This window comes from Gobius niger (assembly GCF_951799975.1).
Source record: "Gobius niger genome assembly, chromosome: 10".
In the NCBI taxonomy this organism is placed as follows: Eukaryota; Metazoa; Chordata; class Actinopteri; order Gobiiformes; family Gobiidae; genus Gobius; species Gobius niger.
The window spans coordinates 31,583,643-31,604,857 of NC_136861.1; the positions used below are offsets into that span (position 1 = coordinate 31,583,643).

General features: G+C 42.7%; 1 protein-coding gene across 1 annotated transcript in view; it reads left to right on the forward strand.

The window, feature by feature from the left end:
* elfn2b (extracellular leucine-rich repeat and fibronectin type III domain containing 2b) overlaps nucleotides 1-21,215 on the forward strand; it is a 232,087-nt gene that overhangs the window by 139,916 nt on the left and 70,956 nt on the right. The window contains exon 3 of the mRNA XM_079565320.1: nucleotides 19,742-19,804. The gene's annotated coding sequence lies outside the window, so the exon portion shown is untranslated. The remainder of the gene's footprint in view (nucleotides 1-19,741; nucleotides 19,805-21,215) is intronic.

The following is a 21,215-nucleotide window of genomic DNA, read 5'->3' on the forward strand; positions in this document are numbered from 1 at the left end:
GTTCTTTCACGTGCACGTGTCCGGGGTGGCACCATCTCTCATTCACAAACACAGCTACTCCACCGCCTTTCTTCTTCCCGCTCCCCTCCACACCGGTCTGCGCGCGCGAGTTTAAATCCGTCCAGGGAAACAGCGAGCTGATCCTCTACAGTGCGCATACACGACCAGGCTCCAGCTTAAACCCAGTGTTCTTCGGTCTGTCTCTATTTCAGCTGTATTTATGTCATTTGTGTCTTTGCCCCCAACGACGTTGCTCTGCGTAGATCACAGTGTGTGTTTATTTACCTGGCACGCGTGCGAAGAAGCGAGTGTGTCCTTCATCCTTTCAGTTCTGTCAGGCGCTGCATCGTCTCATTTGTTTAATTTAAACCCTGGACCCGGTTCATATCTGCGGTCCATGTCTTCGCAAATATAAGACTTGTCCAACTTTAGTGAATCACTTGGTCAAGTAGTAAGTGATGGCAACGAACTGCTTCTGGTTTTCACAATAAAAGTCACTGCATGCTATCGCTTTAGTAAGACTCTTATTGTGAAAGGGTCAGACAGTGACAGAGTGTCACATCTCAGCAGCTGGACGTCGCTAACAGCAACAGACATTAACAACAAGCCTTTACCAAACTTAGTGTCACCATTTTACTTTTATTGTCTGGAGTTTTATTGTGTTTTTAATGTATAGATTATGTCTGTTTTTGCTGTGTTGATTATCACAAAGTAGAATAAAGTAGTATATTCATTCAATCTTTTTTCTTCAGTGTGTAATTTAAGTTATTTTTCTTACTATAAAAAAAAAATCATGATAAAATCGAAATCAGGAGTTTATCATTCAAAAATTGTGATATTCTATTTTTGTGATATCGCCCACCCCTAACTGTCATTGTTACGTCCACATGTTTCACTGTTTTTTGTTGTTTTCATTTCCCATTCTAATTTTAGAAGATGGGTCTAAAACCTCTGCCAAATTGCTAGCACAAACAAGCTAGTTAGCCCGTGCTGAACGCTCTGGGGGAAGCCACCCTCACTTAGTCCATAGTGACTCTACAACTGAAACATAGCAATAGGCATATTTGCTATGTCTGTGTAAGTGCTGTTAACTGGAACATTTCCACTATAGTCGAGGTTTTCAAAACTGGACTGGTGTGTTTGAGTTCTCTTAGAAGAAGCAAAACAAGTCCAGTCAAGTTGATGACTTTAAACCCTGTCACGACATTAACTATGGCTATTGAATGTCTTTGGATTAAACTAAATCATGCTCTTTGGACATCCAGTGGCCTTCAACTGGTGGGTCGGGACCAGAAAGAAGGTCATGGAACAGTTTTCAGTTGGTCGCGAGCCTTTCGCAGAAAACGTTTCTCATATTAAGGCCATTCACAGAAAAATGGCTGTTATCGGGTTGTTTTGATCATAATTTGAGCTTCTTTGGCTTATGTGATGCTTATTCAATGACATTTTATTGAGAAAAAGACAATATTTTATAAGGCTGCAACTAACAGTTATTTGGTAAATTTGGTCCATTAATATACAGAGTATTTTCACGATTAATCGCTTGGCTGTGAATGGTGTTGGTGTTTTATTTATTTTATTTTATCACATAACACTAAAGTGTTACCGCTTGAGGACATGGAGTATACTTAAAGTAAATGTATGTTGGAGGCTCTTGCCGCTAATTCTTCTTTCTGATTGGATGAAACAGAGACGGATATTTATGAACAAACAGTTACAAGATGTTCCCATGGTTACAACAGTATGAAATCGTATTTGGGTCGCGTCAGAGTGACTGTGGGCTGACAGGGCGGCACGGTAGCGCAGCGGTTAGCGCCTCCGCTTCACAGCTAGAAGGTCCCAGGTTCAATTCCCACCAGGACGGGGCCTTTCTGTGTGGAGTTTGCATGTTCTCCCAGTGTCTGCGTAGGTTTCCTCCGGGTACTCCGGTTTCCCCTACCACTAAAAACATGTGCAATAGGTGAATCCTCCAGCCAGGTGATTCTGACCATCAGCCTGGCTCCACATCATGGAGATGGGTCCCCGGGCGCGGCACTGCCGTCGACCACTGCTCCTTACGGGTTGCCCCAGCGGCATCGAAGGATGGGTTAACTGCAGAGAACGAATTTCCCTACGGGGACAATAAAGTAAACAAACAAACAAACAAAAACGCCAAGCCAGTTGAGAACCACTGCCCGAAAGGCATTTTCATGCTGTTTCTTTCAGACTTTGGTTTGTTTGATCTCAAGTTCCAGATGTAAACGCTGCGGGAGACCATGGTTGGGACCAAACAGAGTGCTCTCTGGTCCAGGGCAAAGAGTTGGATTTGATTTGAACGCAAGACTTGACACATGACTTAAACAACAGAGGCACAAGGCAAGAGGGGAAAAAATAAACACTCAGCCTTTTGCGGTTAGGTTATTGCAGTAATTAAAACAGCAATATTGATTCAATATAGATTAATGATGCAGCCATACTGTAGTAGAGTCCAAATGCACTTGTGTGAATGATGACTCCAGCATTTCATCTTAAAATCTCCATTACTTTATCACGGAATGCGCCAGGGATCCCAACCGATTTTTACGACGCAATCCCGGGCTCTATTACTCCACTGTCAACAGCTTGCACTCTCTCTCTCTCATGTCATCTGTTGTTCCTTGAGGGCAGACAGGTGCCCGCAGTGTGCCGAAGCGTGCCCGCTCGCAGATGCGCCCGATCACAGGCTTTCCCTTCCGCCACGCGCCTTAAACCCTAAACATTCCCGAGCTCCGCAGTTGTAGCTGACAGATGTAGTCATTTTAAGAGTTCCTAATTGGCTAAAGTGGCAGTTAGCTAAAGATCCTCGTGCTCCGCATAGTACACTTGACAACAGGGGAGCGCAGTGAGAGCCCGGGGGGGGTAATCTGAGGAGACGCAGGGAAAAAGCGAGCGAGAGATGTTGGTGCTACGGTCGGCTTTTTGTGCGCCTGCTGAGATTAGAAGTGACAAAAGAGAGGCGAGCGCCGGCTGGTTGCGGATGAGGATTCCGAGCCACCCGCAAGACTTGGGAGGACTCTGAAATGATCTAACAGGGTGGCTTGGACGAGAAGTAAATGGAGTTAAAGAGTTACAGCCACCTCAAAAGCAGCGATTCTCCCCGTTGAATGATCAAAACAAAAAGAGTTTCCAGAGGATGATGGAAACCAATCATCCAACCCACAGTTTTTTTTTAACTTCATCCCATTGAAGTGTTATTCCAATGACAGCAGACGAACAGTGGCGCTCCAAACTGGCGGCAACTGGTGGCCCCGATTCCTCACTTCAGAAATGAATACGTGCTGGGGCGTTGTCGAGTCGAGCTGTGCATGCGCAAACACAGGGGCGAGAGACCAGAAATCGGGACTAGCATCAATGCAAATGTGCCAGAACTGTAGAAATATTCGCGGGACCGGGGAATTGCAGTACAAAAAGCATCGGAAAGTAGAATTGAATAATCTAGTCGAAGCAGCAGAAGAGAGAAATGTTGCGTTTGAGCCATAGGAACACTCTCACAAAGCGGAGAAGAAAAAGCTAAGGCCTGTTTGAGTGATTCTGACAGTTACAGTGACTTACCCGCCACTGGTCAGGTCACTCATTTAAATCACTATCATGCTGGGCCATGCTGAACAGCCATACCATGTCTGAAGAACAGCCATAACCTTGGTTCCGTGATAAATCTGCTGCATAACTGATAAGAAATACTTGGTGGTACTGGTGGAAAGAAAAGTTGGAGAACCGCTGGGGTAAAGCGTGATTTCTTCTTCCAGGCTTGCTTAAGAGTTGAGCGATCGCCTTCTGGACCCCAAAGTCTTTCACAAGTTTTATGTGGCAACAGTCAAAGAGGTTAGTAGTGGAGTGTCTCTCAAACGCCATTCTAGAACAACATCTCTCATCTCTGATTACCAGCATTTAGTGCTTCTGTTGACTGCCAATCGATCAAATGTAAAAATGTCTCTGGGAAATGTGCCTGTTACGTTTGACCCATCCTTGTTGTTGCCCATACCCACATCTAGGGCTGGAAAGAACTAACTGGACGGAAAAGAACATTGTCTGATGTGGTTGGGTGAAGACATTTTGTGGTGTTTTTCCGTCTTTATCTCGAATTTGCACTTGTTGAATTTGTTGAATTTGCACTTGTTTTGGACTAAAAGGCACTTGAGCTTGCGTTATAATGTTCCTTTCAATCTGTCTTCACAAGCATGACCGTGAGAATGAAACGATTCCTGTTCTCTATTTCATAAAAAAAAGCATGCAAAATACAGTAGTAGCTCTTAGGCCTGGTTTTTAAATTAGTACATGGTTATTTGAAAGATGTAGACAGCGAGAAAAGAAAAGTGATTGGGATGCGAGGCCTGTAGTGGGATAAGAAGTGAGGACAGAGAAAGAGATGAGCCCCCCCCCCCATCCCCCAGCAAGAGACGATAGCGCTCACAGCCAAGAAGAAGTCAAGTTTTACAGACTTTAACTGTAATTCTCACTTGGGTTTTGGTGTGTGGGGGGAAACTCACCACTGGCTCTGTCTTTCCAATTTGACAAAATGTCCTTCTTTAGACACTTTAGAGAAACGAGGTGCGGAAATGCTGGTGGTGCGAGAATATCACATTGGATTAGAAGAATGACTTGGAATAATGACAAAAGTATGATTTGGTTTTGAAGAGCAATGTTGTTCTCCCTGTGTCTATATAGGACAATGTATGTTCCTCATGGTGCTCCGATTTCCCCAACCACTGGAAACATGCACAGTTGGTTAATCCTCCAGTAGGTGATCCTGGTTGCCTTGCATGTGCTTGACTTTTTAGTGGCCCAGCGCCCGTATGGAGCCTTTACTTTTCATTACAGAGCTCTATGATGCTCCAGATTCAATTGTTTCAGGTTTCTGGCACTCTACTTGGTAGCGTGTGCATTCCATCCAGAAAACTATATCAGAAACCCAAAACAATTGAGTGTTGTAGAGGCCACCGACAGTAAAGGCGCCATGCTAACCACCCATACGGTCATTGGGTTACAAAAAGTTAAATGATGCAAAAATATCCTCTCTTTTTTTCTGCATATAAATTACATACATGCACCTTTAAATCAATGGTCAATGCAATAACCCAATAATCTTTGGTAAAACAAGAAATATATATATATATTGCATGCAAGTTGAAATTGAAATTAGTAAGGATGTGTAAAATAAGACCCGTTGGACCTAGAGGCGAAATCTCTAAAGCATGACCTGATATGGATGAATTAATATGTTTTTGAGTTGTGCAACATGCTCCAAGCCAGCTGATCTCTTGTTGGAGCGCAGAATTCACTCTTTGGGGCCATCGCCATGACAACTCAAATTGTTCTGAAATAAACAAGGCCTATATGGAAGAACGAGGCCCGAACCACAAGCATGTGTGCGCAAATAACGCATTAACCACGGGCCCGTCCAAGTAACACAAAGCCCTAACCACACGGGACTGGACAGCGGCTGACCTCGGGTTTAAGCACAGGATGTTCTGAAATATGAGAAATTACAGATGTGCTGGCATATGTAAAGTGACGTATGAACTCTTTCTTTGTTACTGTGTAAAATGTAAACCTCGCCCAGTATTCAGCAGACCATCGGGTCAACTTCTTGGTAGATCGTTTGCAGAGCACTTGGCTTGGTCCAGGGTGCACTCGAACTGTAAACTATCAGCCGCCGAATCTGACCTTAAACCTCCATTTGTGATCAGACTGCCTAGACCTTTTGGCTCTCGTTGACGGTAGTAGAGGCACTCGGGTTGAATCGGGAGGGAAGGAACGCACTCGCTCCAGCTGGAGAACAGTGTTTTATTCTCACTCGCTTTCAACACTCAGACTCTCTCCGTCCACTTGCCGATCGGTCACTCGTAGGCGTTTTCCCTTCTGTATCATCGATATCTATGAATAAAACCACGAAAAATCTTCACTTGGTGAGTTATACCTCTTATTGCAATGAAGGGTAAATTACTGCAGGCACGGGATAAGATTCGGGGGTTAAAAGGTTGAGAGTATACTGGATTGCTTCACAGTATCACTAGGTCAATGTAACTAGGAGTACAGTTCAAGTTAGGAGGAAGGAAGCGGGGGAAGGAAGCTTTACCAGGATGATAATTAAAGTCCGTCCATCCATCCATCCATCCATCCAACCATCCATCCATCCATCTTCTTCCACTTGTCCATTGCCGGGTCGTCACATTGCACCATACCCTTATGGCTCCTCCTGCAGGTGGTGGGTCCACAGAAGGACGGCCTCAAAGTTTCAGAGTTCAGAGCTTTTTAATATCTATACAAGCTTATCATTCATGGCCTATTAATTATTAATGCTCAACAAGCACGCCTTAATATAAAGCATTACTGATACATTTCACATTAAAAAACAGCAGTCACTAAAAGAGCAGTCTGTGTCCTTTTCCAGGGAGTTTCACATGATCAGTCCCTTTTGGGTGGAGACCGGGTGCTGTGCTTCCTTAACCTCTTGACCCCCACCCGAACGGTTTAGCTTTGCCCAAATCTAACTTTCGTAGGTCTTTCAAATGAGGCATTACATTGTTGCTCTCCAGTCGAGAAGCTTTTTAATTTGGGTAAAGAGGTTAAAGTGAACAACCAATGAATTTCTCAAGCCTTCTTTTCTAATGCTCCACCTGTGCTCTGCTATTGGAGTTTTTAGTGATCGTGTGGCTTTACCCGCGTAACCTCTCAGGAGATAAATGACCATGTGGGAATGATAGAAGGCCTGTATATACCATTTAAAGGGTACCAGTATGGTCAATCTAAAAACTCAGTGCCAATTTTTTCCCCACAACTTTTGGTGCCACAGCACTGAAAAGTATTAAGGTGTCAGCTAAACCAAGCACCTGCAGTAAAGAAAATAAATAAATAAATCAAAGATGGCCAACAATACATACCTGTTGGGCTGTAAGCTTGGGGCTCCATTGGCAAGATACGTACGAGAGTGTAGAGACTGCAGCACTACATATGCAGTTTAGTCCACAGTCTCATTAGTTGCTAGTGATGGCTCCAGAGGCCGTCTCATCCAAGCATATCATACCCTTTGAATCAGTGGGAACGACATAGAAATTTGTCATGACTTTTATCTGCAGATTTTCCAGTCAATCGAACAACCAAATTTAATTAGTAGCAACAGAGCACTGCCCGGGGCTCCAAAAGGGGAAAAAAATAATAATAATCCAGGTAGCGGTATCAAATATGGATGTACGTGCTTGAACTTTTGGTAGCATGAGTAAACTAGGTGACTGAAAGAGAATAATTGAGCAGATCGACAGTAGAAGACAGGGCCAGGAGAAAACTAGGGCAGGCTTTTTAGGTCCTGCTGACTACATAATTCATGCTACGTGCCGATCCTTTTGATGATAGTTCGACCGGGGTTTGTCTCTGCTTACAAATGCTTTCCATTACACAGAGGTACAGCTGTGCGAGTCTCAAGGCATTTCACCCAAAAAAAAAAAAAAAAAAAGGCACAGATTATATGCAGAGCAATGCGCACTATTGTATTGGATGGATTACAGAAGGGGATTAGGAATATTTGAACCGGGAGCGGTTTCAACAATTGAGTTAGGCACATCGACTAGTTTCAAATTCTAAAGTTTTGATCTGTAATGATTATTTTTAGCACTATTTGGTCTTGTGATAAAGAGATGTATTCTACGAGATGTTGAGCCAACTTGTTTAGCAAAGTAAAGCAAAGCTAGCACACGTTAGCAAGAGCTGTATTGGCTTAAGCTAATGTACGACAGTCACTTTAATATTTAAAACATTGTATTTGTATTTCTAGATGAGAGCTTAAATGTATTGCTGTGTTTAAGTGAGGTGATATTGATGTAAAAAAGTGAAGCAGTTGTCCGTTTGCTGCTAGCGTTAGCTTGTATTTAGCCTCACTGCGCCACAAGCTAGATATTACAAAACACCATTTTGATAATTACTGAAAAACTGCCCTTTCAGTTTTTAAGTGCACTTTAAATACAATTTCTATAGTATTTATCATCAAATAGTTTGTTCCGCTTGCGTGATGTCAAAGTAGCTCCAATACCTCCATTGGTTCTCCAGTGTGCCACGCTAAAGTGCGGGTTCTCGTCACCGTATAGATACAGACAGCATCTCTGGAATCGCCCATATATGGTCATTTTTGAAAACAGTTAAGGGGGAAAACAATTTTGAAAAAATTAAAATTTTCTCTAATTATTTAAAAACTACTGTAACAAATGCTGAAATATGAACATAGTTTCTACTAAATAAAGAAACAAAGACATGGGGAGGAGCAAAGTGGTTCAACAGCTCATAAATACATGAATAACGGAGAATGCTAACTTGATGCTACATGTTAGCATCAATGCTAGCAGTTAGCTAGCGCTTGCTACAACTGCAGTTTTTTCACTTCTACTGCACAATCTGCTGTGAGAAAATATCCATATGGGCCCGATTTACACTTGACTTTATTTGTATGTGATAAATAAGTTGATATTCCACCAGAAAATGGCAAAAAAGAGTGGAAAATTGTGTTTCTCTAAAGATTATATTTTCCCCCTCGGCGAAGCCACGCCCCCTTCTATGACGAGATGCCGTCTGTATCTATTCTGACCGACACTTCCGTTGTCATAACATTTCCGGTAGAATGCAAAGTCCGTTCATTAAGTGAGGGGAAAGTGTTTGCCGCTGGTCAGGTTTGAAAACAGTTAAAGGAATAGGCCACCGTTTTTACATACTGAGATATGCTCTTACCTCACTTTAGCCAAGTTAATATATCCCCGTCTGGTCTTTGTCCGTGCGCTCTGCCAGGCAAACGGAGCACATACGCAGCCTCTCCCACATGTCACATAGCTCCAAAAAAGCTCACGAGAGAAGCTACCAAGCTCTTCCACTCCTAAAGACTTCCCCCGCTCACTTCCGTCAATAACCTTTAGGAGTTACTGCGCGGACGTTTTGCTCCTCGTATCATTACGCCTCACAATATAGTCCCCCTTTTTATCTGCTTATAAAATCGACACGTTACATTTCTGTGTAAATATACTTCGCATGAAAACACTTCACGTAACTTTATTTAAATAGGGAACACGTGGAAGAGCTTGGTAGCTTCTATCGTGAGCTTTTTTGGAGCTATATGACATGTGGGAGAGGCTGCGTATGTGCTCCGTTTGCCTGGCAGAGCGCACGGACAAAGACCAGACGGGGATATATTAACTTGGCTAAAGTGAGGTAAGAGCATATCTCAGTATATAAAAACGGTGGCCTATTCCTTTAAGGGGGAAAACAATTGAGAAAAATCTAAACTTTCTCTCTTTCTCTTCTAAGATACAAAGACATGGAGAGGAGCAAAGTGGTTCAACAGCCCATAAATACATAAATAACGGAGAATGCTAACTTTATGCTTCATGTTAGCGTCGGGCAAATGCTAGCGGTTAGCTAGCGATAGCTACAACTGCCGTTTTTTCACTTCTACTGAACAATCTACTGTGAGAAAATGTCCATATGGGCCCGATTTACACTTGACTTTATTTATGTGTGATCAATAAGTTCATATTCCACCAGAAAATGGCTAAAAAGAGTGGAAAATTGTGTTTCACTAAAGATTCTATTTTCCCCCTCGCCCCCTTCTATGGCGCGATGCCGTCTGTATCTATGTCCGGTGTTCATAACCCTAACCCTAATGAACATCGGAGGTGAAGGACCGCACCTTAAAGCAGAACTAAGTACCTCATGCCCCTAGAGGCCATAAGCGCCACTGCAGGTGTCTTAGCATGTTGCGTTTTTTTGCTGTTGTTACTCATTAATAGTCCGTGATAAATGGGTGTTTTTTTTTCCCACTCAAACTTGGTTGTAAATACTGTTAGCTCTGACCGTTAGCCCGTTAGCTTCTTCTTCGTGATTCTATTAGTGTGTATTGGGGCGAAGTTGCAATTGTGGCCACGAGCACCGGGGGAGATCTTCCCATTAACACCCTTCTTACCCCCAGAGGGACTACGAAAAGGATTTATTAAGGTAAACAAGTTACTTAGTTCTTCTGACAAGTTGACCCCTGCGACATTGACGGATTATTCAAATGCACAGAACACATTTTCACATTTTCACCAGTGGCCATTCTTGACAGCTCCCAAAAAGCTCTTCATTCAAGAGCTCCTCCTGAGGTCCATTGTATTGGAGTGTGGATAGGGCCGATTTTCCGAGAGAGCAGTGATAGAATCCGAATCGGGCCCGATAGGCATACATTTGTTAAAATAAAGTAAGCTCGGAGGGTGTTTACTTTGAAAATCCGGATGTTGTTGCGGTTCCACTCTCTACTCTCCACTCTCTACTCATTGCAAAGTCAAAGCACTCATTCACTACAGTCACACCCGGAGCCCCCCTTTATTGAAACAGCTGCACTGTGAAGGGGAGCAAAAGTGGGTGGGGTGGTGGGCTTATACCCCAGAAGATATCAGATATTACAACATGTAGTTCAATACCTAAAGCCAGCAGAGGGCGCACCGCTGCAGGAAGCATGCGGATGTGATCAGAACAAGTTTGGTGAAAATGTCTGGACTCTACAGCTCATCTTGAATTTGGGAGAGGGAGAAACTTGTGTGAAAGAAACAATGCTTCATTTCACAGTCAAATGTGTGAGATTTTTATTTCGACAAACAACTCTTCCCCTCGGCTGCATGATACGGTGGAAGCACGCAGTCGTGGAATTGTGTTGTAAAGACGGTCGGAGTTGTAGACAGTGATGCCTATTTGCGCCGTGCTCGTGGTCAGCTGTCGGCTCTGTCATAGAGCGACTGTTCATGGCTTGTTATTTCCTGCCGAAGTAATGGCAACAACTGTATCCCTAACAATGTTTGTGTATAGCCATGGTTCACCACTCCTCTGACTGTAACAAACCGATGTTGGCAGTTCCCAAGCTTACTAAGTGGTGACTTGCAATTCTGCCACAGCGAGAACTTTCTGGGTCTCAGCAATATGAGGGCAGTACGTCAAATATCTAACGTACTGAGGGGATGTCAATGAAGCCACTATAAGCGGATTATTTTTTCTTTAAATGGTTGGTTGGTTCGGTTTGCACATGCTAAAATGATTATATGCTAAAATGATTAGAAGCAGTCATCTTTGGCTAACAGCATGCTAGCAAACTGCTCAGAACAGGTTTGGTGATGGTTTAAGGCGTAGGTAACTATGCTGGGTGGTGGTTGTGGTATTTAAGAATCCATCTTGTTGCGCTCCTTGAATGCTGAAACCACTAGTGGTTTGGGCCAAATGGGCCAATCACGTCGCCGTGAGAAGGCAAGTGAAATATTTGCCCACAAGAAACATTTTATTGATAATTAACAACACAGCAACAGTGGAAAAACTCGAGGCCTTCTGCTCCAGACTTCCAAACACAAAATATTTTCATCCTCAGTATAACTGAAAATAAATATTTTATGGATTTGCTGTTTTGAGACTCGTGCACTTGATCAAATCAGTAGCAAATGCTGCACCAAACATCGCCAAACATAAGCTGTAGACAATGATATTGGTGCAAATTCTCTTGCTGGGTTACATACCTGCCTATAAAAAGGGGGTCTTGAGGTCTTCCCCGAGGTTTTTTTTTTCTGAAGGAATTGAAAATATTTCATAATTTTGGAGTACTTTAACCATTGTTTAAGTCTTTAGAGATGGAACGATCAGTTCCATCATCTTGGGGATCAGACGGTAGATGCTTGATGGCCGGATTTGGTCTCCAGGCCTGACTTTGCCATCCCCTTTAAGAGCCTAAAACTGGTAGAGGACATTTCCGTGTCGGATCTATTATGCTACAATAATACAGAAATACAGAGCGCTTCTGGAATAGAAGAAGAAATCACCAAATTAGTGAAGATTATTCAAACCTGCATGGATGAAGCAAAATACTGCCACAGGTACAGTATATTTTTAATGAGGGAACATAAAAGATAACCAAGGTTAGGGCCGTGGTTAGACTAAACGAGGCCCTAACCTTTAGTGACATTGCTATTGTTATTGTATAATCACTGCACAGGATCAAAGTCAGAGAAGTTTCCTCTGTTTTCTCACCATGCCACTAGAAAATATAATTCACTTTAGCTTTGATATTGTACCTTCGTAACTCTATAATACAACAAAACAGATGTTTTATTCATCACACATTGCTATTGCCGCTGCATCCTTATCCAATATGCTCTCTTCTCAAATATGATCTTACAAAGCTGTCCCTTCCTCCTACCTGAAGCCTATCAAACACTCCACTCCACACGGCCGTACTGCACCCCGGGGAGCGGTAAAGAATGATTTTTTATTACCGCTGGGCTGGGCTGTATTAAAGAAACATCATAAGCACTGTTTAGCCGTGTGTGTTTGTTTACCGTCACGCTGCGCACAGTGGACGGTCGGAAAGCAGTTTTTTACTGACACAGTCCGATGCAAAGTTTGAGAGAGAAAAGTCAATATTAAAGAGTGTTTTTTTTTTTTTTTTTGGTTCAGGAGTTGTTCTTTTGGCTACAAAGATAGTGTTATCTTTCTTTCTAAGCCCTTCGACCTGGATAAGATGAAAAGTTTAGAGGTTGCAGTGGTTTTCTAAACGGGTCTGGACCGCGGAAGGCCCACTCGATATTGGTACTTTGCATCAGAATTAGGTCCATAGTCATCATTTTATACTTTATTTACAAGGAAATGACCCAATTCTTTAATGGTGAAACAGTCTCAATTTATATAGTGCTTTTCAACTGACATTAGGCATTTCATGGAGGAACACTTCACCCATTCTCATTCATACGCCCTGCAGAAGAGCTGTGTGAAGTGTCAGTGAGCATTCGCAGGAGTTATGATTCAGAAAACTTCGACAACCTGTGCCATTGTCGACCCTAATGAGTGTGTTTACAACTGTTCTTTTGGTCTGGCTTAGTACAAAGGTTCCTGTTTTGCTTCACAACCAACAAGCAAACAAACTATGCACTTGTTCGATGGAGTTTGGGGTCACACTTCTCTAATCAGCACAACAGTTTTCAGCGGCGCTACCATAACTGTCTCAAATCAATTAGCCTTTACCACGACGAGCTAACACAACGTACAATTAGACCGCTGGAGTGATGGTGCCGGAAATGCGTCTCGGTAAAACTATGTAGGCTTTCCAGCTGGAATATACGGCTCATTAAGAAAGTCTAGACTGTATTTCTGATTAATTTAATGTTATCCACATTGATAAAAAGAAACAAAAAGCTTTTCTTTCAAGAATAAGGGCATTTTAAGTGACCCCAAACGTTTGAACGGTCGTGTACATTCTAGGCGCTGGCGAGCTCACAGAAAACCGAATGTCCATAGGTGTATCTGTGGTATGGGAGTTCGTTTGTAGCGGATCTGGACGAGCTTTGGGGCCAGAGAAGACAGTGAGGTCGATGGGAGACTGCTCTTAGATGGAAGAAGAGCTCAAACCATATATGATTGATGGATTTATCCAATACTAAACGAGAACTAAGTATAAATAAAGACTTTACACGATCATCTTTTACTGGATAGCTTAATAGGCGTATGGGTGCACTCACACCTGCCCATCCACACTTTGTCCCAAGTGCAGAAAGAGCCTGAACCAGTTTGTTGGTGTACAAATCCAATTTCCAACACCAATCTGTCTTACACTGAAATTGGATTTCTACAATTTCTACGGAGCAGAGTATTTCTAAACAGAGCATTTCAAACTCTGTTTAGAAAAAGTCAGGTGGCTAGTTGTAGTTTGATGTCCACACTCCTGTTTAAACCTGCTACCTTCTCGATGTTAGGCTTCTTCTCTTCCTTTTCATTCCTGTTTTGCATGTCCTTCACCTATTCATGCCATTCCTCAGAGCCTACCCTCTCTGTTTTTTTTAGCTGACTTTAATTTGCAAGTCAAAACAAGCTGGCGAGTTTAATAATGAATGTTTTGTAGGGAACTTGCATGCTTGTTTTGGGTACTGAGCAGAGCATGACTGCTTGCCTCTGACACTGGCTGTCGCCACTGTTGCTCCAACATTTTGAGATAAATAGAAAACTCCAACAATTATTCCTCATTATCATCGCCGGAACACTGCCTCTGCTGTCTGCCTCTCTCAAAAGACTCGCCGAACCTGTTTGTACAATGTGTCAGTTTGCATTCCGGCGCGAGAAGCTATAGCCTTGTTGGACAATTCGAAGAAAAATATTTGCACTGAGATTGTCGAGAGACTTGTCTTTCACAGTGTATTGTAAAACCCTGCGTATATTTAGTCCATGTCTGTCCCACCCTGCAGTATAGTATTCCACAAAGCTCCTTTCATTTTTCACATCCAAACACCTTCATCACCCTGGTCAAACTCTCTTCTCTGCCCTGATTAGCATGTTTACCTGTAGCTAGCATCATTTTGCCACCTAACGCTGCGTCAAAAATATTTCTTAGAATCCAATTATCACTCAGAATAAGAAGAGACTATGCTTTTAAATCAGCCAGAAAACGGCTAAAACATCCAAAGTACTTGCTTTAATCACTTAGTAAAAGCACACGTACTACTGGTCAAAGCAAAGGTTACTTCTGTCAGAAAAAATGTGAGTTTTTGCTCGAGAACACATGTTTCAAGGTGAAGGCCAGCAGATGATTTAATGTGGCCCTTTGAGGAACATGAATTCTTGAGCATGTCAAAAAAAAAAAAAGGACGTCTCTAGCCCATTCCTGTGCGGAGTCAAGGATATTTAGCAAAATAACCAGAATGCTCACTCCGGCCACTAGGGGCCAGCTTAAATGTAAATAAAAAGGAAAGAATTCCACACATATCCAGCGGAGGGCACTGACATAATAAGAGATCAGGATATAAACAGCATATTATAGCCACGTGGTAAATGGTCAGTCTGAACCATGTATTGTACTGAATTCATGTAGTACTTTGAGAAACATGTGACAGAGGCTAATAAAGCGTAGCCTGGCATCCAGACTAATCTCCGATGTTTATTAATTAATAAACAGGAGACTAGTCTGGCGACCCTGTCGTAGAAAAGCTACTGCTGGAGGCGGGACTAATGTGGGACAACCGAAGCGCAGAGCAGCCAATGAGAACATAGCGGATGTGACGACAGAAACAGCGACAAGAAAGTTTTAGTCATTGGGACATTAACAATGGCGCTCCTGCCACACGGAGTTCAGTAAATGACTTCTGTCGTTTATGTCAGAAACTTAAGAAGACAAGCAAACCGGAGCACTACGTGAAGTGGTTGCTTGTGTTGAAAAACTACAAAACAAAGGCGCAACAACGTGACGCCCGTTCAGGGAGCTGCTCTGATTGGTCGGTAGGCTCCATATCGCTGCGTCACTTCCTTTGAAAGCGCGCAATGGAGTGTTGCCAGACCGTCTTCTGTAAAGAAGCGGAGTCTGGTTGGCGACAATAAATAAAGCGCAATAAGTGTAAGCAGTTGTTATTTATGAGGCCACAGTCCTTTACAATATATGCGGCCCGCGACCCGCCGTGGGGGCTGAATTTCATCCCTCGACCCGAACGAGTTCAACACCCCTGCTCTAGAAAGTACTTAAGCATGCAAAGAACAAGGTACAAAGTTGTGAATAATAATCCACGGCAACACCTTCTTCCTTGTGATTCAGGGACACTTGACAGTACATGGCAGCACAGTGCCACCTACTGTTCTCAGAAAGTGCAGTGCTTAAGGCGAGACACAGGTGGAAGTATTTGCGGTGGTCGATGGACATTTTTTGCTAGTTTCCTCTCTTAACATCTTAGTTTTTATTTATTGGTTTATTTGGTTGGGGCAGTGCATGTTAATGAACACACCACACCGGATTGTGTGTTTTCATGTATAAAAATGACAAAACCTACCCCGTACGATGCTTAATTTATGATGTTTTGTGGCGAGTGACCGGAGATCCAGGAAGTAGCAACTATTCGCACAGATTACACCCACATGTTCTGAAAAGGGATCCCGAGATGAGGCTTAGAACCCAAATATGGCATTTTTTTTCTCGATACGGACGAGCAGAGAATTGTGCCGGGCATGTTACTAAACTTTAAGGCTGGTTTTCTTAAAATGAAGTTTTTGCTTTGCTCATGCAACACATTAGCCATTATTGTAGCTCCTACAAACTCAAAGCTAACAAGATTTTGAAGTTGTTTTTCAGAGGGATTATTTTTCATACTCCAAAAAATAAGGCAAAATTTGAGTTCTTATGATCTATCTTATTCAAAAACCGAACAAGATCCAAAATCCCTTCTGAAAAAAATCTTTGTTACCATAAAGTTAAATCTGGGTCTATACATTATTTACATTGTGGCTATTCTTATGCACAGAATGCCTTGAAATTAAAACCAAAAAATTAGCAATACATTTTTTTTTCTCATATTATAACAGCATATAGTATAGTATAACAGTATGGGGTTGTTGTATTAGTTTAGCCGTTCATATTCCAGTCTTCCCTCAAAGGTTAGTACTCCAACGTGTTTCAAATGCGCACTGGGAACTGAATCTTGACTTTTTAAAACCATGGCAAAATCGCAAATCTAATCCCATCACTTGTCAGAAAAACCTCGATGTTTCCAAAATCGTACACCTCTAGTCTTACCATTTTGAAGCGGACTCTCCCAACCTTGCACCACATTGCTCATTCCCCCAGTCTCCCTCTCCGGCTCCGGAGCATCATTTTGTGGAACTATCTGTCGGCAGGATTTAGAAGTCCGCGGAGTGCTGCGGAGCGTGATTTCTCCAGCTTGTCTCATATCTCGTGTCAAGCCCTTTGTTCCGTTTCAAAAGCAGGTCTGAGGCAGTTTGCTTTGTGGGGTTTGTGAGGCAACGCTACCGAAAAAATCACCACGGAATTATTATTTCTACTGATCTGCATCGAGTATAGAGTATTTGAGTAAATGATTGATGATGATTGTATTTTGGGAATATGTCGCAAGAAACCTTGCATTTGACGTGTTGCTAAAGGTGAGATATTATTACGCAAAGTCAACATAGAGTTTTTCTAATGTTGTAATGTCCCATGATGAAAAACACACCCGGACCAAGAGTTCTGAGCCATTCGTACATAATCAGGAAGAACTCCCTCTTACCTCTCAGTTACAAGGCTTGTGGAGCACAGACAGGCAAAAACATCCGCCTTCACTGCTCTGCTACAAGTAACAAATACCAAGATGTAGAAAGGTTAAATAAAGTTGTAATTTAATAAAAGTGATTTTTTTTTTAAACAAAGAGTAACAAAAATAACCAATATATACAAAGGTTAATATTGATTTATCTGCTCCAGTCAGGGACTTGAAAATAACCCTCAGGAAGATAAGTTCGTTTGAAGAAGTCTTTATTTAATCAAATAGCACAAAAATACAAGTTACATCTCAACAAGCATTCGATTGGAAGTCTGTCTATTGAAGTCTGTCTGGCAAAGTACAAGTAGATGGCCTCTCCGAAGGTTTTTGTAACTTTTACTGTATATGCAAGCAATAAGATCAAAAATCTACAGTTCAACCAAAACAAAGTTACTCTATCTAAGCAAACACAATCATACTCAAAACAAAATTAGGCCTAAAGGTGCTTCCGCACCAAACGTTTTTTTGGGCGTCAAAAATGCGCCTCAAGCCCGTACTTGGACGCTTGTGCTTACTGAAGTCAGACGCTTGTCACCAATGTCACCGAGTGTCAAGACAGCTCAGAGTGTGTTCACAGCCATCTTGGAAGTAGCTCTTGCTGAATAAAACCTGCTGTTTGGGACAAACTAGTCTCCTTCTTTGCTACTGCCATGTCCTATGGATCTTTAACTGTATCTCCATGGTCAACATGAAATCTCCGTAGTATTTAAGCCTATATCCAGCCTGATTGGTCGACACTCGCGAATTTCTCCAAAAAGTTTTCCCAACTCATTTCCCAACTCTGGCGTCGGCCACGCCGGACGCCCTGGAGGCGCGTCCAAAGCTTATCATGCACGAAAACCTTAAAAAACGCTGCAGGACTCGCTGCAGGACCTCAATGTTTGGTGTGGACACACCTTAACAGATACAAAACAAAGTCATAACTCACCAAAGCAGTGTCTCTTAATTCCACGTCACAACTTGACTGACAACAAAACAAGTGTCCCTGGACACACAAAATCATTAATAACACAAAGGGACACAAAATGAAATGGCATTCAAAGGCCAGCAGGGCTGAATGTCCTGAAGTGTGGCCTTTTAAAGGCGTGGCTGCAACAGGTGGTTGAGTAGGGACCAGGTGTTCAGATGCTGCACCAATCAGGACCAGGCACGAGCAGCCAACCAGAACCAAGCTTTAACCTAGTCCTCCAATCGCAGGTCAGGGCTCACACAGCCAGGTTTCCATGGAGGAAAAGAGGAAATTAGCCACATACACAAACTAATACAGCAAGGAGGGAGACTGGAGTCCTGGGGCCGTGAGAGGGAGGACGATTGGCCATATAGCAATCTATAACCAACACTTTGTAACACAGTGATCAAGATGTGTTTGGAATTATTACCCAACACCTGCAAAAAGCAATAAATGTGCTTGTTGTTGATGGCAACTGTAACCCACATTACCATGCCATTGCTCTCGGTACGGCTGTGGACTCGAGGCCAATGTGTAGGAGCCTTCCAAGATGGATTTTTGTTATCCAGATCTTGCGACAATTCATCTTAGGGCCCATTCTCACCAACGCGAAAATCTCCTGCCAGGTTTTTTATGTGCTTAGCGTAAATATCACAATCGGGAAAGGAAAGGATTTCATTTTCAAATCGTAAAATGGTAAATGGTCTCAACTTATATGGAGCTTTTATCCAAAGCACTTTTTAACAAAGAACCACTCACCCATTCACACTCATATTCATTCACCAATGTACGCAGACACTCTCGCAGACATGGTCTCAAAGTGCTTTACTTTATCAGGCGAAGACGAAGGCATGAGGAGCTAGTTTTGGCCGGTGCGTTTGTTGAGACGGCGTCTTTCAGGGAGAGCTGTGGTTGGCTAGCGTTACCGACTGGCCAGCGAATCAGCTGGTTTGTGGGAGGAGAGCTTTTCTATTGTGTTTTCGAGTCGTGGAACTCAATAAATTGGGCTCTCCGGTGCTTCGTGACAGCTGTCATGCTTGTTGCGCACAATTTCATCAGCTAGCCTTTTGAATGTAAGAACTTCTTTGTGACAGAAGACACAAATAAAAAGGCGATGGGACTCTCTACGAACACAATGGCAAAAGAAACTCAACCAGCTCAAAGAAAAGCCCCACACGGAATTGGAAGCTCGTGTTTCAGCCACCGTGTAGCAATCTTTGAAACTATGAGATAAGAAGTGAAGTTTGACATTTTTAACAAATGTATTATCAGTGGATCACTTCTGTTATGCCAATAGCTTCAATAGGGTTGTCCGCACATGTGTTTTGAAGCCACGTCTTGGCTTACTCTCACAGTGGATCACAAACATTTCACACCAAGCACTATCTCATTAATTTTTTTTTTTTTAAAACACCAAACCTGAAAGCCAAAGGATACCGTAAAGGAAGGTATCTGTAATTAGAACAAAACAAACCGAGTTCCACCGTGCGAAGTTTAAGAACCACAAAATGGTGCAAGATAGAGTGACAGAAGAGAGAGATCGTATCACTCTCTCTTGCACCATTTTGTGCAAGAGAGAGTGATACGATGCCTCTAGGATTTGAAAGGCAGGGGAGCCTTTCAGAGCGCGGTTTCTCCGGCTTGTCTCATATCTCGTATCAAGTCCTTTGTTCTGTTTTATCAGCCTTCATGCATCTCCTCTCTCTCTCCCTCTCTTTAGGGGTCTCCATTTCGGCGTCTTCTGAAAGGAATTAGCATACACTGATGAAGGCAGGAAAACGCGGTGAGTCATGTTCGATTTTTTTTTTCTTCCCCCTCTCTTCTTTTTTTTTTAATCGCAGGATCTTAAAAGAGGACGTTGTTAGCGCGCAATCTGCCTCCTGTTTAATTTGGGACGTGCGCTAACAGGCCCGGGCGCTAACGGATTTGTTTGATCAGGTTCAAAGTGATGAGGACTTGGGTTGGCAGGGGGAGATGCAAGAATCTTACAAGAGAGAAAGGTTCTCTAAAAATTGACTTTTTTTACGTCTAGTTATTGAGCATCCTTCTATGTTTTGATGATTTAATTGAAAATAAAGTGCGTTCAGAAAGTTTTCAGACCTCTGTTAAAGGAAATGTTTGCATGCTGCACTCTTATTAGTTATACAAAAGCTTTATCTAATGGAGCATATGTGTCAAGTTTAGGATTTGAAATAAAGGAAATATTCCGGCGCCCACTGCGAGCCGTCCCACCCCAACCAAGCTCCAAGAGGGGTAAACTACGGTAGTGTCCCGGTCAAAACAGGAGACTTGACAGCTATGCAGGCGACTGGAGGATGCACTGGCACTAATTGGGACTTCACTGGGGACAGAGAGGGTGGGGGGGCGGAAAGAGTCCCTTCTTGTTTTCATTGGAGTGATGCAGAACGGAGCAGTTTGGGGTGTTTCCACAGCCTAATTGAACTGTTCCCACCTGGGGCCCCCTCGGTGGTGCTTTGCCAGGAACTGGTTCAATAACGGAGGAGCTAGCTACTTACGGCCAAGCATTGATTGGATGAGGGAGAATGCACAGGTTGAGGAAATACAGAACAACAAGCCAGAAAGCATAGATAAATATAATTTTGTGGTATTTAATGCATGATCATCAACACTTAGCTGATTTGGCGATCGGGTTAAGGTATTGTTGAGCTTAAAGGGATATCTCAGGATTTCCTAGTTATACAGAGTGTTGTTGATTTATGGAGAATTCATGCAGTCCTTATATTTGAAGAGTTTAGTGGTGCTAGGCTATCACATGTCTATGGTATCTAGTAGCCTGCATTAAAAACCTCTTCAAAGTCATGGGGTAGTCCTTCAAACGTTGCCGTATCTGATTTGTAGAAAGCTCCTTTGTCAATTCCACATGTAGTAATGCCGGCCGCAGGTAAACAAACTACTGTAGATCCGGTAACTTAGCAGATCACTCCGCAGCTGCGCAGCTTACAACCAGGAAGCTGATGCTGCTCAAATATAAGTTCTTTTAAATGCAAAAGGTTATATTTCAAAAATTATTCAGTCAACACAGACATTTATATGGGTAGTCTGGTGTTGTAAGTGATTTGCCTCAGGTGCACTGTGCTCCGGTCAGGCTGTTTTTAATGCAGGCTACTAGTTACCATAGACATGCGCTAGCCTCGCACTAGCCTAGCATTAGCCTAGCACCACTAAACTCTTCA